Genomic DNA, 15,433 nt, shown 5'->3' on the forward strand with positions numbered 1-15,433 from the left:
ACAGCAGGTGGCTCCATGAGATCACAGGGAAGCTAAGTTCCCACTGCCTAGTGATGTCATAGCCAAGGTGACATCACAGAGAACTCTCTGTGGTGACGCTGGTGGAACCCATCCTACCTAGTGATGTCATAGCCAACGTGACATCACAGAGAACTCTGTGGTGATGCTGGTGGAACCCATCCTACCTAGTGATGTCATAGCCAAGGTGACATCACAGAGACCTCTCTGTGGTGATGCTGGTGGAACCCATCCTACCTGGCACCAGGAAGCTGGAGTGGGCGTTCGGCCACCAGTTGAGACACGGGGGTCCCATTCTGAGAACCTCGGTCAGATTCCTGGCTCTGACTCCTGGAACACACGTACACAGAGACACACACACACGCACATACATACACAAACACACATAGGGACACGTACAAACACACACATACACAGAGACACACACACATAAACACAAGATGTTCCAGCTGTTTGGGTCCCTCACCCACGTGGGAGACCAGGGAGAAGCTCCTGGCTCCTGGCCTTGGCCGGCCCAGCGCTGGCTGTTGCAGCTGCTTGGAGGAGTGAACCAGCGGATGGAAGACCTCCCTCTCTCTGTTTCTCCCTCTCTCTCTCTGGAACTCTGACTTCCAAATAAATAAATTTTTTTAAGTGTGGCCAAATATTTAATTAAAAACTATTCCTGATGTCCCCTCACCTGGCTCCTGGGAGCCAGGAGTGAATGTCGCTCGGATGAGGCCTGGCTTGGCCCAGCTTCCTGCGTCTGCCCGGGCACAGTCGGCACACCCAGAGGTCTCCCGGCCACGGGTTCTCTACACCTGAGATCTTCAAAACGTCGTGGGAGTCGCGTGTTACCTTTCATTTTTGTTTTGCTACAAACTTTCCAAAGTCCCCTTATGTGAGCTCTCAGACACAGCATCCAGGGAGACCACACGGTAACATTAAGTCACAAACTCTGCTGATCTTGTTCATGGAGACAGAGGGCTAAGTCCCAGGTTTCAAAAACCCCAAGGCAGAGCCTGTCATTCTTTAAGGAGTATTTACTTACTGGAAAGGCAGAGAGAGACACAGAGAGAGAATCCTCCATCTGTTGGTGCACTCCCCAAATGCCTGCAGCAGTCAGGGCTGGGCCAGGCCAAAGCCAAGAGCCAGGAGCTCCATCCAGGCCCCCCACGTGGGCGGCAGGAACCCAAGCAGTGAAGCCATCGTCTGCTGTCTCCCAGGCGCGTTAGCAGGATGCTGGATCTGAAGTGGATCGGCCAGGACCAGAACCGCAACCAGCTCTCCGAAGCGGTGGTGGCGCCATTTACAGTCAGCCTTCTCTGTGCGTGTGACATAGAGAGCGGTGTCTCGGGGAACTTCGCGGGCTGCGGGCTGCTCGCTGGCGGTGCTGGGGTCGGGATGAGCAGGCCGTGGCTCAGCCTCGTTGGGAAGCACTTCCTGCATTCAGCAGATGGACACCAAGGAGGAACATTTTCCCTAGGGGTCTCTTCCCTCTCCATTGCATCTGTGAGCTGCTTTCCCCAAGTTGTCTTCAGGGACTTTTGCAAGATGCATGAAGACTTTGGAATTCTGGCCGGGCGATTTTAGATTTGCCTAAGCTCTCTGAGCTTCCACCCAGAGAAAGCCGGGTGGCAACTCCATGCGATGGCGCGCGCAGAGTCCCTGCCGACGGACGGACCCCCGGGGGCAGCTGGTGCTGCGTTCCAGCTGAGCACCAGGTCCCTACGGCTGCTTCTGCTCTGGGAACACGTGGGTCAACTCTTCTCTCCCTGGGCTGTGTCATTCCAAGGGGAAAGGAGGGTATGGGTCCTCTTGTCTGCCGGACCTTGATGGTTTCTGGGACAGCTTCTGCGAGAGCTGGAGCCAGCAGCCGAGCTCAGCAGAGGGGCCGTGCCTGGGGACAGCCCTGCCTGTGAGAGCCCAGGCCCAGCTGCAGGAAGCCGCGGCTGCAGAGAGGGAACCGGGGCAGGCGGGGGCCTGCGGCATCTGACATGTCCCTCCCTGCTCCGTGAACAGTGAGCCCATCTTCAGACAGACTGCTTGTCACCGACGACTGGCAGCCTCACACACACTGAGACCAGGGCAGACAAGACCACTCTCACCCCTGGCTCGGGCAGACATTGGCAGCAATCGGTGTGATTTGAGCCAGTTCCCACGGAGGCACATATGTATTTAATGAAGATTGATTTTATAAATTTGAAAGGCAGACTTGCAGTGAGAGAGAGAGAGAGAGAGAGAGTCTTCCATCTGCTGGTTCATGCCCCAAATGCCCACAATGGTGGGGCTGGACCAGGCCAAAGCCAGGAGCCTGGAACTCCCTCCAGTTCTCCCACGTGAGTACAGGGGCTCAAGCACTTGGGCCGTCTTCCACTCCTTTCCCGGGAGCATTAGCAGGGAGCTGGATTGGAAGTGGAGCAGCCGGGGCAAGAGCAGGTGCCCATGTGGGATGCCAGCATTGCAGACAGCAGCTTAACCTGCTGTGCCACAGCGCCGGGCCCAGACGTATTTATTTCGTAGACATGTAGGAGACAGATAAAAATCCAACAACAGCATCAGACAGATGCTTCCCGTGGTGCGCCCCCCAGGGTGCAGCCGGCTGATGGGAACACGGGAACTGCCGGTTCCTGTGTGGAAGGCCTCAGTTGCACTTCACAACCTTGTAGAGCTAACGGCCTGGCCCAGCAGAGGAAAACTAGCCTGATAGCTGCATTTTGGAAGACAACACAGTCCCAACAATGACTCATTGACAATTAAAACTGAGTTTTCAAAAATGCTTGTGCCCCTGCACCCACATGGGAGACCCAGAAGAAGCTCCTGGCTCCTGGCAGGTAAAGCCTCCGCCTGCAGTGCCAGGATCCCGTATGGGCGCTGGTTCAAGTCCCGGCTGCTCTACTTCTGATCTCTCTGCTGTGTCCTGGGAAAGCAGTAGAAGACAGCCCAAGTCCTTGGGTCCCTGCACTTCCGTGGGAGACCTGGAGGAGGCTCCTGGCTCCTGGCTTTGGATGGGCACAGCTCCGGCCATTGTGGCTATTTAGGGAGTGAACCAGCAGATGGAAGACCTCTCTCTCTCTCTCTCTGCCTCTGTAACTCTGCCTTTCAAATAAATAAATCCTTAAAAAAATCTAAAAGCAAGAACAAAAAGGAGCAATGTCTCAGACTCTGTGCACTGGGCGTGCCGAGGCTCTGAGGCGTCCTTAAAATGTGCAGCTGCCCCGGAGGCAGGTGCTGTTATCCGCCCACTTCGCAGATGTGAACCTTGCGGCACAGTGAGGGTCAGGTTCCAGGGCTCTGGAATCTGCCTCTAAGTAAAAATGCAATGGAAATTGGAACCTGATTTCCACAGTCAGCTTCGAGGGTACCCTTGGAACCTGAATCCTGCTACCCAACGGCACCACCACTGGGTGGCAGTGCAGGCACCACCTCTGTTTTCCTCTGCAGCGTCCCGTAGGGAGGCTTGGAGAAGCTTCCAGAAACCACAGCCCTGATGTCTGTCTGCGCAGCGAGGATTCCTCCCGTCCTCCAACCCAAACATTCAGAATCACTTCCGCAGCACGACTTAGGCCACCGCGCTCGGGATGGGGAAGAGACAGCAAAACGCGAGCTGTCCAAACCTCAGAAGCAAAGGGTGGGTTTAGAGAAGCCCTGAGTCTCTGTGGAGTCCCAAGCCGGAGGGCGTCTCGAGCCGCCGAGGGCAGAGGAAAAGGACCTGGGCAAAGCTCAGCCTCAGGAGGCTGTGTGACTGTCACTGGACTCCAGGCAGCGGGGCGGCGGGACGTCCGGTCTCACGGCCACATCTGCACTGCGCTGAGCCGTGGGCTGACCCAGCGAGCTCTGGGCGGGCGGCGGTCCGCAGCCTCCAGCCGGCGCCACCCCCAGCCTGCCGCCCTGGTGTTTCGCAATCGTCCGCCTCCCGGGTCTTGCCTCTGCCGGCTGTGGCGGGTGGCCAGGGCCGGTTTCAAAGCCGGAGCCTCCAGGGGCTCTGCACTCCCGTCATCCCTCCTGCATGCCAGCCGGAGGAATCCCCAGCGTAGATAAACCGAGTGGCAAGTGAGGACGGCGTCCTTCAGCCTGCCCCAGGCCGAGCTCCCCAGGAAGCCCAGGGGTAGCCACGTGGTTTTGCTGTTGCCTGTTGCATAGCAAGCGACTCACCCACCTGTGTGGGAGCAAACTCTGGTGTAGGTAAAAGGTGCAGTTCCTGTCCTGATCCCCAAGGCAAGGGGGGCCTGCCTCAGGCCCTGCTGCGGCTTGGACAGGGTTTGAGCGTGCTGCCCCAAAGTTTGTGTGCTGCCCAAAGCTCATGTGGTGGAAGCCTGGTCTCCAAGGTGGGGCTTGGCGTGGGCCGTGGGCGGGGTGCTGCCCTGGGAGGAGGTTAATGTCATCTCGTGGGGCCCTGGCTAGTCCCCTTGGGACCAGTTGTCATAGTTCCCAGAGACACTTGCATGTGGGCCCATGGGCTGGGATGTTGGCGTTCCACCCAGGGGCGCCTGGGCTGAATTGTCTCCTGAGTCCAGCTTCCTGCTGGTGGTAGCAGGTGCCTCCCCCGGAGGTAGCAGGTGCTGGCTCATGTAGTTGGCCCCCTGCCACCCAGGTGCAGATGGTCTCAGTTCCTGGCTTCGGCTCAGGCTGGCTCTGGCCATTGCAGGCATTTGAGGAGTGAATCTGTGGATGGGAGCCCCCCCCCCCCGAGATGACGTCCACGCAGTCAGGGGCTGAACAGCTGGGGCTACCCCACCTCGGGCTTTCAGCCTCTTCTCTAGCTGTCACCGAGCCGTGGGCGTTTTGTTACAGCCTCAGAATTCGGGCCCCGCAGCCCCCTGGGCCTCACTTCCCCACCTCGCCCCGGCTTTCCTGCCCTCCTCGTGCCAGCACATGGCGCCCGCCCCGCCCCTTGGCCAGCTGCAGGCAGCGTGCTGGCTGCTCTCCGCAGCGTGGTCCTCTCCAGGCTGCTCCCTGTCCTGAAGCCTCCTGGTCCGAGACACCTGTCTGGGTCCCGCCGGAGCCCACGCCCCCCTCTGCCCCGCGTCTTTCCCCTGCCTCACTTCCCCTGGCTTTCCAGCACCTGGCCTCTCACTGCTGCCCTTCTTTGTCTCTTTCCCCCTGGCTCGGGCTCGCGCACCCTGGCCGTCACCGTGAGTGCGGGGATTTTGCCTTTGCTCACTTTGTGGCAGTGTCTGGCATAATCTGGGGAAGAGGGAAGACCTGCGGAAAGTGGGAATTCCAGCAACAGTACAGGGGATGGGTCAGGATGCAGAGTTCAGCTGTATTTCTATACAGCAGTTAATCTGAAATGAGATGAGTAAGACTGTTTCTTGGGACACGAGTATCAAAGAGTAAAATGCCTAGGAATAAATTTAATGAAAGAAGGGCAGTGAGTTTACTCTGAAAACTACAAGACGTTGGTGGGAAATGCCTCGTCGAAGAGGGAAATCAAAGGAAAGGCATCCCACGTTGGTGGTAAGACCTAGTGTTGCTGGGGCCTGCGCCGTGGCTCACCTTGGTTAATCCTCCACCATATGGGCGCCGGGTTCTAGTCCCGGCTGCTCCTCTTCCAGTCCAGCTCTCTGCTGTGGCCCGGGAGTGCAGTGGAGGATGGCCCAGGTGCTTGGGCCCTGCACCCCATGGGAGACCAGGAGGAAGCACCTGGCTCCTGGCTTCGGATCAGCACAGCGCACCAGCCATAGCAGCCATTTGGGGGGTGAACCAACGGAGGGAAGACCTTTCTCTCTCTCTCTCTCTCTCTCCCTCTCTCTCCCTCTCTCTCTCCCTGTCTATGACTCTACCTGTCAAATTAAAAAAAAAAAAAAAGAAGACCTAGTGTTGCTGAGGTGCAATGTCCCCCAAGTTGATCTGTAGACTCAATGCGATGCAACCCCTAGAAAAACACCAGCTGGCTTTGTTATTCTATAAAGTCGATCCTAAAATTCAAGTAGAAATGCGAGAACAGATTCAGGATAGCCAAATATTTTTGAAAAAGAAAAAGCAAAGTTGTAAGGTTTAGACTTCCCGATTGCAAAACATGTCTCATGGTTACGATGATCAAAGCAGTATGGCACTGGCATAAGGACAGACAGTAGCTCAGTGGAGCAGAGCGGAGAGTTCCAAAATCAGCCCTTATTTTTGTAGCCAGTGCCAAGGCACTTTGATGAGGGAATATAGTCATCTTGTAATCAAGCGGTGAACAGAATGAAGCTGGGCTTCTGCCCTGCACCATATTAAACGGTGGACGCAGGGGCCAGTGTGGTGCAGGCGGTTAAGCTGCCTCCTGCAATGCCAGCATCCCAGGTGGGCACCCGTGGGGGTCCCAGCTGCTCAGAGCCAGCTTCCTGCTGGTGCCAGAGAGGCAGGGGGTGGGAGGAGCGAGGGAGAGGAGAGGGGGAAGGGAGCGGGTGGGGAGGGGCGGGAGGGCAGTGTTACCCACTCACGACGACTGAACTCTCATGGAATAATCAGCTTTTTAAGATCCCACCTCCCCATAATATTGCACAGGGGATTAAGTTTCCAGTGCACAGGGGCTGCACGGGGGCACAGCAGGCTGAGAACGGGACTTCAAAATTAGACACACGGGGGCCTGCGCCCAGCTATTCCCCACAAACATCTCCCCTCTGTACTGCGCCTTGGCAGCCTCTGGGGTGACCGCCGAAGCTTTGTGTCTACCCAGAACATCTACTGTGGCTTAAGCAACAATGGTTAGGGCCAGCGCTGGGCGCGGTGGGTTAAGCCACCCCTGCAATGCCGGCACCCCGTACAGAGTCCCGGCAGCTCTGCTTCCAGGCCCACTCTCTGCCAACGTGCCTGAGAAGGCAGTGGGAGATGGCCCCTGCCACCCATGTGGGAGACCCGGATGGAGTCCCAGGCTCCTGGCGTCAGCCTGACCCAGCTCCTGCGGTCATGGCCACTTGGGGGGTGAACCAGTGGATGGACAATCTCTCTCTCTCCCTCTCTCTCTCTCTCTCTCTCTCTCTCTCTCTGCTTCTCTGTTTTTGAAATAAAAAGTGAATCTCCATAGCACCTGGACTAGAACGAATCCACGGTGTTACCCACCAGTGGCCTCACTGCTCCTGCTGGGTATTCAATTTGCTGCCTTACTCCACAGTGTGAGCGCCTCCTGGTGGAGGCTGGGAGCTGGTGACGGATACTCCCAGGCAAATCCGCACACAGCAGGGCGGGCAGGCTGAGCGGGCCGTCAGAGTGGGCGGTGAGGCAGACTGAGGAAGTAGTGGGGAGTCCGGGCTTGCTAACAGAGGCATCGTCCTTGATTATGAGAGCACAACGCCCGGGCAGGGGATGAGCAGAGCAGGGGCCGGTGGAGGGGACCCAGGAAGCGTCCGTGAAGGGAGGAATGGCCAGGAGCAGGAACCCCTGTGCACACCCCCAGCTGCAGCAACAGGGCTCTGTCCCCAGGACCGGGCGGGACAAAAAGGGGCGGAGACTGGGTCAAAGACTCTCTTTCTGCAAAGCAAACCTTTGGCGGCCCAAACCCCCGCCCCAGACCCCACCCCCACCTGCTGCTGGTGCTCAACCTTCAGCCAGCTCACCGAAGCTCCGGGCCAAGCCTCGGCCTTGCTTTGGTCTTGGTTTGTCCTGTTTTTACGCTTTAGCTGTGTGTTTCTGTCTACCTTGCCCAGAGACGCTTGCACGGGGCCCACAGTCCCGTGCCCGCTCGCGCTGGGGCCACAGACTGATGCACACCCTCGTTCAATTCACCTGTGAGCTCAGTGCTAGCCAGCTCCCTTGGGGGTGGAAAGCGTGCCAGCTACAGAAGTGGGGCCACTGAGGTGTTTGCAGACGGGCCAGACGGTGGCCTGGGCCGGGAGCAGGGAGGGAGAGGGGCTGGGCATTTTGGAAGCAAAGCTGGACTGTGAAAGAAGCGGGGGGGCCCGTGCCTCGGGCCTGGGGGAGGTCTCCCTCCCGCGTGGGCACAGAGTGCGCGGATGCCACTCGCCCCACTCGTGTGGTCGCCTCGGGCTGCCACTCCCAGGGCAGGCTTGGGAGGCCCGTCACGGTGGTGACGCGCTCGTCTGGGCGCACCCTGTGTCCGTGGTGCTGGGAAGGCTGAGCCTGGTTAGCCTGCGCCGGGTGGTCCCCTCCAGGGCCTCGGGCTCGCTCTGCTCTTTGGTGGTGCATGATCCTGGCAGCCTGGGCTTTTCCAGTCTTGAGAAGCCACGGGGCGGGGTGGGGGGTGTGGGGGGGACAGAAATTTGAGAGCGGGTTCCTTCATTGCGCAGTCAGCACCCTGGGCCTTCGCTGTGTGCCACTAAGGGGATCGCTGTCTCAGGGGCTGCGTGCCCCAGCTGACCGCCAGCTGCCTCTCTGTGACCGGGCACCCTGCACCTGCTGCCTGGGAGCCGCCCGTAGGAGCCATCAACGTGTTGCTGTTCTGTGCACGCTAACGCCACAGACACTGGAGGCGGGGGCACCGGGGAAAGAGAGAAGCTTTGGAGCTTCCCTGCCTTGGGCTCAATTCCAGGCTACGATATGTAGCATCAGGTAACCGCTGTGTGTCCCAGGGCAGCCTGCTCGCCCTTTCTGAGCCTTGCTTCCTTGTCTGTGAAAATCTACCTGACAGAGCGATCAGAAAGGGTTTTTTTTTTTTTTTTTTTTTTTTTTGACAGGCAGAGTGGACAGTGAGAGACAGAGAGACAGAGAGAAAGGTCTTCCTTTGCCGTTGGTTCACCCTCCAATGGCCGCCACGGCCGGCGCGCTGCGGCCGGCGCACCACGCTGATCCGATGGCAGGAGCCAGGAGCCAGGTGCTTTTCCTGGTCTCCCATGGGGTGCAGGGCCCAAGCACTTGGCCATCCTCCACTGCACTCCCTGGCCACAGCAGAGAGCTGACCTGGAAGAGGGGCAACTGGGACAGAATCCGGCGCCCCAACCGGGACTAGAACCCCGTGTGCCGGCGCCGCTAGGCGGAGGATAAGCCTAGTGAGCCGCGGCGCCGGCCGATCAGAAAGGGTTTTAGAAATGTCTGTGAGCTCCTGCCGCAGAACCGAGTGCGTGAGAGTGTTTGATGGGGAAGCTACTATAAAGATGGAAGGATCTCCTGTGTGAACGCGACACACCGTGAATTATGAACGCAGAACCCGTAGATGTTTTCTGATCTGGCCAAGATACTTCAGGATCCAACACTAGTCTGGGGGTGGTCCCGCGCTTTGAAGATTTGTCCTCCTGAGCTTGTGCAGGGGTTCAGTTCCTAAAGTTAGAGGTTAATGGTAAGAAGTGGGTGGCAATTAGGGGCTGGTGTCGTGGCCCAGTGGGTTAAGCTGCCTCCTGTGACACTGGCATCTCATAAAGTGCTGGTTTGAGTCCAAGCTGCTCCACTTCTGAGCCAGCTCCCTGCTAATGTACCTGGGAAAGCAGTGGAGGACGGCCCAAGTGCTTGGGCCCCTGCACCCATGTGGGAGACTCGGATGAAGCTCCTGGCTCTTGGCTTCAGCCTGGCCCAGTCCTGGCCATTGCAGCCATTTGGGCAGTGAACCAGTGGATGGAAAATCTCTCTCTGTAACTCGGCCTTTTGAATAAATCTATAAACTTTCTCTCTCTTTTTTTTTAAGAGGCTAGCAATTTAACCCAGTTGTGGTGTTCAGAGGTGAGGTCTTCAGAGGTGTTAGATTGGATTCAGAAGTTGGGGTGGAGCCCCTGGTGGCTTCATAAAAACAGTGACCACATAGAGATGCCGACAGACATGTGTGTCCTCGGCCTTTTGTCATGTGACTACTCTGGGCCAACGGGGGGCACGGTCGGCAAGAACAGCACCACTGGAGGCCAAACCACTGGGGGCCCCCGACCGAAGACTGTGCACCTGCAGCACCTGAATGATTTTCTTCATAAAGGGAGCCTGCCCCAGGGATTTCATTATAGTGATAGAAAATTGGCCGATGAGTACACCGTCCGGTAAGGTGGTTGGAATCAACTCTGCCTGTTTCACTCTAAAGCTTGGCATCCTTCAGGGAGTTGGGTCTTCATAGTTCCCAAGGAGATGTCTGTTAGGAAAGCCCTTGGGACAAGCTCTCGTCTTCTCTTTATAGAGTTCCAGAGCTCGGAAAACATTTCGAGTTGACCTGATCCAGTCTCTTAACTGGTAGGAAATCCACAGAGAAGTGAACAGTCGCCAGCGGATGCTGGGTAGGAGGTGATTGTCACGGTTAAGTTTCCTGGGCATATACTGTGCGTTTAGGTAGCGTTGGAAGCATTTGACCCAAATAATCTCGGTTAGGATTCTACAGCCTCGTGTCCCCATTTCATGAGGGCTCGGGGACAGCCAAGCCTTTTGGGCTTTTGCACCTGTGTTTTTGCCACCAGAGAAGCCACCCCGGATGGCCTCACAGGGTGGCTCGCGTCCTGTAGACGCTGTGGGCGTCCACGGGGGTCAGCTGCTGCGACAGCCTGCCCCGGCCGAGCACGGAGATGGAGCAGCACGCGGCAGGATCTGCGTGCTTCTGGCAGCTGTGCTAGGATCGTATTGTGATTGGCAATGAAACAGCCCAGGGAGGAAACAGCCAGATTCTTGTGTAAGATCGGTGTAGCCTGTGAAAACCGCACAGCCTAATTCTCGCCTCAATTCATGGAGAAGATGGAGGGGATCACAGAAAGAACTTCTCCGCTCGGCGCTTCCCACGCCTGGAGACTTCCGGTCTGACACCCGATAGGTCGCATCCACCATCCCTAACTCAAAGCGTGCCCTGCAGGAAACCAAAATTAATCCATCTGGGAATTCTTGAAGGGTTCCTTCTCCTGCGTCATCAGCAGCAGGTCACTGTGGTGCTGATAGATGATGAGCTCAGCAGGTACTTCATACATCCTCCGGGAGGCTGGCCTGCCGGCCGAGGGTGGGGGTGACCCCGAGGCCTCCTTAGGACCAGCAGTCCTCTATAGAGCACCATTGGCCAGAGCCAGCGCCACAAGCCTCGGTCACTGCCTTCTCACCCTCAGCCTATCGGCCATCACTGCAAAAAGTGAGGGTCCCTGTTGTCATCTGGTTGGGGTCTTGTCTGTCTCAAGGTGGCAGTGAGTTATTGCTTTCTTTTATTTATTAATTTGAAATCAGAGTTACACAAAGAGAGAAGGAGAGGCAGAGAGAGAGAGAGAGGTCTTCCATCCACTGGTTCACTCCCCAGATGGCCGCAACAGCCAAAGCTGCGCTGATCCAAAGTCAGGAGCGTCTTCTGGGTCTCCCACACGGATGCAGGGGCCCAAGCACTTGGGCCATCTTCTACTGCTTTCCAGGCCACAGCAGGGAGCTGGATCAGAAGTGGAGCAGCCGGGACTCAAACTGGCACCCATACGGGATGCTGGCACTGCAGGCAACAGCTTTACCCGCTACACCACAGCGCCGGCCCCGAGTTACCACTTTCAAATAGTGTAGCTTGTTTTCATAACAGCATCCAGGGGCTGGCGTTGGCACAGCAGGTTGAGCTGCTGCCTTTAATGCCAGCATCCCATGTGAACACCAGTTCAAGTTCTGACAGCTCCACTTCCAGTCCAGCTCCCTGGGAAAGCAGCAGAAGGTGGCCCCGGTGCTCCGGCCCCTGCCACCCACATGAGAAACCTGGGTGGAGTTCTGGCCTCCTGGCCTCGGCTAGCCAGTCCCCAAGTGTCACGGTCACTTGGGGAGTGACCCAACGGATGTAAGTTTCTCTCTCTGTGCAACCTACTTTCCAAATAAGTAAATAACCCTTCAAAAAGACACAATAGCGTCTATGCAAGATGGTGCTTTCCCCTTTTTACTTCTGAGGTGCTCTCTCTAAAAGCCGGCTATGGTTTTCACAGCTTCAGACAGAAGTCCTGGGTTGTGCTTGGGGCACACATCACAGCTCCCGTGGTTGGTGGTCTCCGTGCATTTTCCCCTTTGTTCTCCTGCTCGCTCCTGCAGACCAGGCCCACGGGCATTGCTGTGGGCTGCGTGCCACCGTCGCTGCCCCTGTCACTTTTCCACAGTCCTCTCGGTCATTGGCTGCTTGTGCTTCTTCCATTCCACTCCCCCAGACCACACACTCTGGGAGAGAGGGGCTGCACCTGCTTTGTTCATCTCTGTAGTTCCAGGATTTTGGACGTGGAAGACGCTCTAAGCGTTATGAACAGGTAAACTTCAGCACCTGAGTGAACTGGAGCCATAAGCAATCCACATAGAACTCCAACTTAGGGCAGATTCCCTCTGCCATGGGTGCCCCAATGGCCAACCTCACTCTCCTACTGCAAAAGGCAAGCTCTTTGTTAAAGTGGCTGTGTGACCTGGGCTCTACCTTCAGACCTGTGACTTGGGCTTTGAAAGGGGCTTTGTGGGTTATTCTTAACAGTTTGATATCCTTCAAAGGTGTCCTCCCATTTGCACTGGCCCCAGGAGGCCTGGCAGTATGACAGCCTAGTGACGTCATCGCTCGTCCAGGAACCATCTCCCTCTTGCGATTACATTGCCAGCTGCTCCTGTTGAAGATGAGTTTGTAATCACATGCGTGCAAATGTGGTACATGGAGACATCTTCTCTGGGTAAAAAATGTGTAATAAGGGGGCCAGCGCTGTGGTGTAGCGGGTAAAGCCGCTGCCTGTAGTGACAGCATCCCATATGGGTGCCAGTTCAAGTCCCAGCTGCTCCACTTCCGATCCAGCTCTCTGCTGTGGCCTAGGAAAGCAGTAGAAGATGGCCCAAGTCCTTGGGCCCCTGCACCTGCGTGGGAGACCCAGAAGAAGCCGCTGGCTCCTGGCTTTGGATCGACGCAGCTCTGGCTGTTGCGGCCATCTGGGGAGTGAACCAGTGGATGGAAGACCTCTCTCTCTCTCTCTGCCTCTCCTTCTCTCCGCCTCTCCCTCTCTCTCTGTCTAACTCTTATTTCAAATACGTAAATAAATCTTTAAAAATGTGCAATAAGGAGATTTGTTTCACCGACATCTTCCTTTATCTGCCTTATTGTTCTGACTCCTCTTCAACAACGGGAAGGCCTTGCACCCATTACTCTGCTGAGACTGTTCCTTTGCTTATGCTCTGACAACTGCAAGCCCAAGACACGCAGACGTGCACCAGTTTCTTCTGCTCACCTTATTGGAGCCAAAATTACACACAAAGAGTTCACACTGGGGGCCTGCAGATGTGTTTTATTTAGTTGGCACTTTGCTTAAAAAAATATGAGCCAATATTTAGAGGCCGGGAGATTTTTCCATAAGAATCTGGATTTCTGGAAAATTCACATACCTACTTGTCCACACCGGCAGGTGTTGAGTGGGGCTTCCTACAGGTGTGCCTCAAGTTTTGCAGGCTCACGGCCCCCTGCTTGCTCCTGGGAGTCTGAGATTAGCGGGCCTCTGCTTTCTCCTTCCTCACTTGTATTGATGTTGTTTCAAAACGTTTTCATGACAATGAAATAAAAAGCAGCATAAGTCATCAGTTCAAAGACCTGTGCATAGCCACACGATCAGAGCTGGGGAACATTCTAGAATGCAACTCTAAGAGGAGGAGAACGGGAGTGACTGAATTAGTCACCAGAGGCGTTCCAGGCAGTGTCTGTGTCAGCCCCTTGAGGTAGTTGGGTCCTGGGTTGCCAGAGGTGCGTGCCCTGGGAAGCAGCCCTGGACAGGCCTCTCCTCTCTCTCTAGGTGCAGGAGGGCACCACTGTGGGCCCTCTGGAGTGCCCACTCTGGAGCTGCATCGGTGGCTAAGACAGAGGTGGAATGATGAACCGGCTGCCCTGGAGAAGTGTGGTTAAAACCCACAGTGAGCCCGGGCCGGGGGACGCAGGGAACAGTGTGTCCACTGTCACTGCATCTGGAGCCTCCCTTTAAGCTTTCGGCGTCTCTTCGGCAATACACTACCTGCACAAGACCCCCGAGGCCTGTGCGCCCCACTATTCCTCTTGCTGACAGCTGGAGTCTGTTTTCAGGTGAGCCTCTCCTTCACCAGGTTGTATACGTGTGTGGCCAGACAAGGAGCTGTTCTTTAGGTAGATGCTATTGAGGGAAAAAAAATGGACCCCCTGCAACCTGCAGGAAATGCATTTCAAGGCCTCTCCCCGCCCACAGGATGCCTAAAACCAAGGACAGTACTGAGCGCTGCTTTCTCTGTACATTCATACCTATTATACCTTTGCAAACTAGATAGGCAAGAAATCAATAATAACAATAAGCTACAGCAGTGACAACAACATGTTGCAACAAAACTGTCAGCAACTGAGACTACTACTAAAGCACGAATGGATGGGTGCTTAGTGTGGACACTGTGGACACACTGGACGAAGAAGTGATTCACATCCTAGCTGGAAGAGCCAAGTGGTGTGAGATTTCATTATACTGCTCAGAGGAGCACACAATCTAAAACGTGTGTCGTGTGCTCCTGTGAGCAGTACTTTGTGTTTTTCTAGAATATTCCATTCAAAATGTCCAACATGTTTGGACACGGATACCTGAAACCATGGAAAGCAAAACTGCACGTGTATCTGGGCGGTAAAATCTCCAAGGACAAAAGCTAACAGGAACACAACTTTCACCACAAGACACAGGCGATGTCATCGGGTGATACAAGAGGCGTGCTCTCCTTTAAGACTTATAACACCTTTAAAAAGTGTTGGCATTGTGGCACAGTGGACTGCGCTGTCACGTGGGACGCCCACGTCCCATTATCAGAGTGCCTGAGAATGAGTCCCTCCTCTGCTTCCAGTCTGGCTCCCTGCTAACGCACCTGGGAGACAGCAGATGATGGCCCAAGTGCTCGAGCCCCTGCCACCCACATGGGAGACCCAGACGGAGTTCCCGGATTCTGGCTCCAATCTGGCCCCATCTTAGCTGTTGTGGCCATTTGGGGGAGTGAACCAGTGAGCAGGGGATCTCTCTCTCTCTCCCTCTCCCCCTCCTCCTCCCCTTCCCTCCCTCTCCCTCTCCAGCTCTGCCTTTTGAATACATAAGTACAGGCTATCCTATCGGAGAAGTGTGGGTTCTCCAGGGCCAGGATCTACTTGCAGACAAACAAGAGTTGCCTCAGGTGAGACAGCTGCCACTGCCAGGGTCAGCTCCCCCGGGGCCCTGGTTCCTCGGTTTCCAGGAAAAGCAGACCTGGAGCTCTGCTCTCCTGTGCTCTGGGTGGGCTGGTTTGTTCTTTTCTAAAAGGGTAGAATGAGCAGTGCTGCCCCAGCCCGTCTCAATGGTCCGAGGACCGTGGTGAGACAGCTGCAGACGCTGGGCACAGAGACAACGCTTGTTCCACTCCCCACCCGCTCTAGAAACTGCCATTTCATACTGCAGTCCGATGGTTTCTGCATCTGCATATAAATAAAGTGTATTTATTTTTCTGATTCTTGCTAAGAAAACCCAAAGCCACAAGCTCGTGTTTGAAGCTCCAAGGCGGATGACTTGAGGGTTCCCTCCCACAGCGCACTGCCATCTGCCGCAGGGACACGGCCGCTGGGACTGCGCGGCAGGCAGCCCCCCGCCCTGGAGGGAGAAACACA

This window comes from Oryctolagus cuniculus, chromosome 5 (assembly GCF_964237555.1).
Source record: "Oryctolagus cuniculus chromosome 5, mOryCun1.1, whole genome shotgun sequence".
Classification (NCBI taxonomy): Eukaryota; Metazoa; Chordata; class Mammalia; order Lagomorpha; family Leporidae; genus Oryctolagus; species Oryctolagus cuniculus.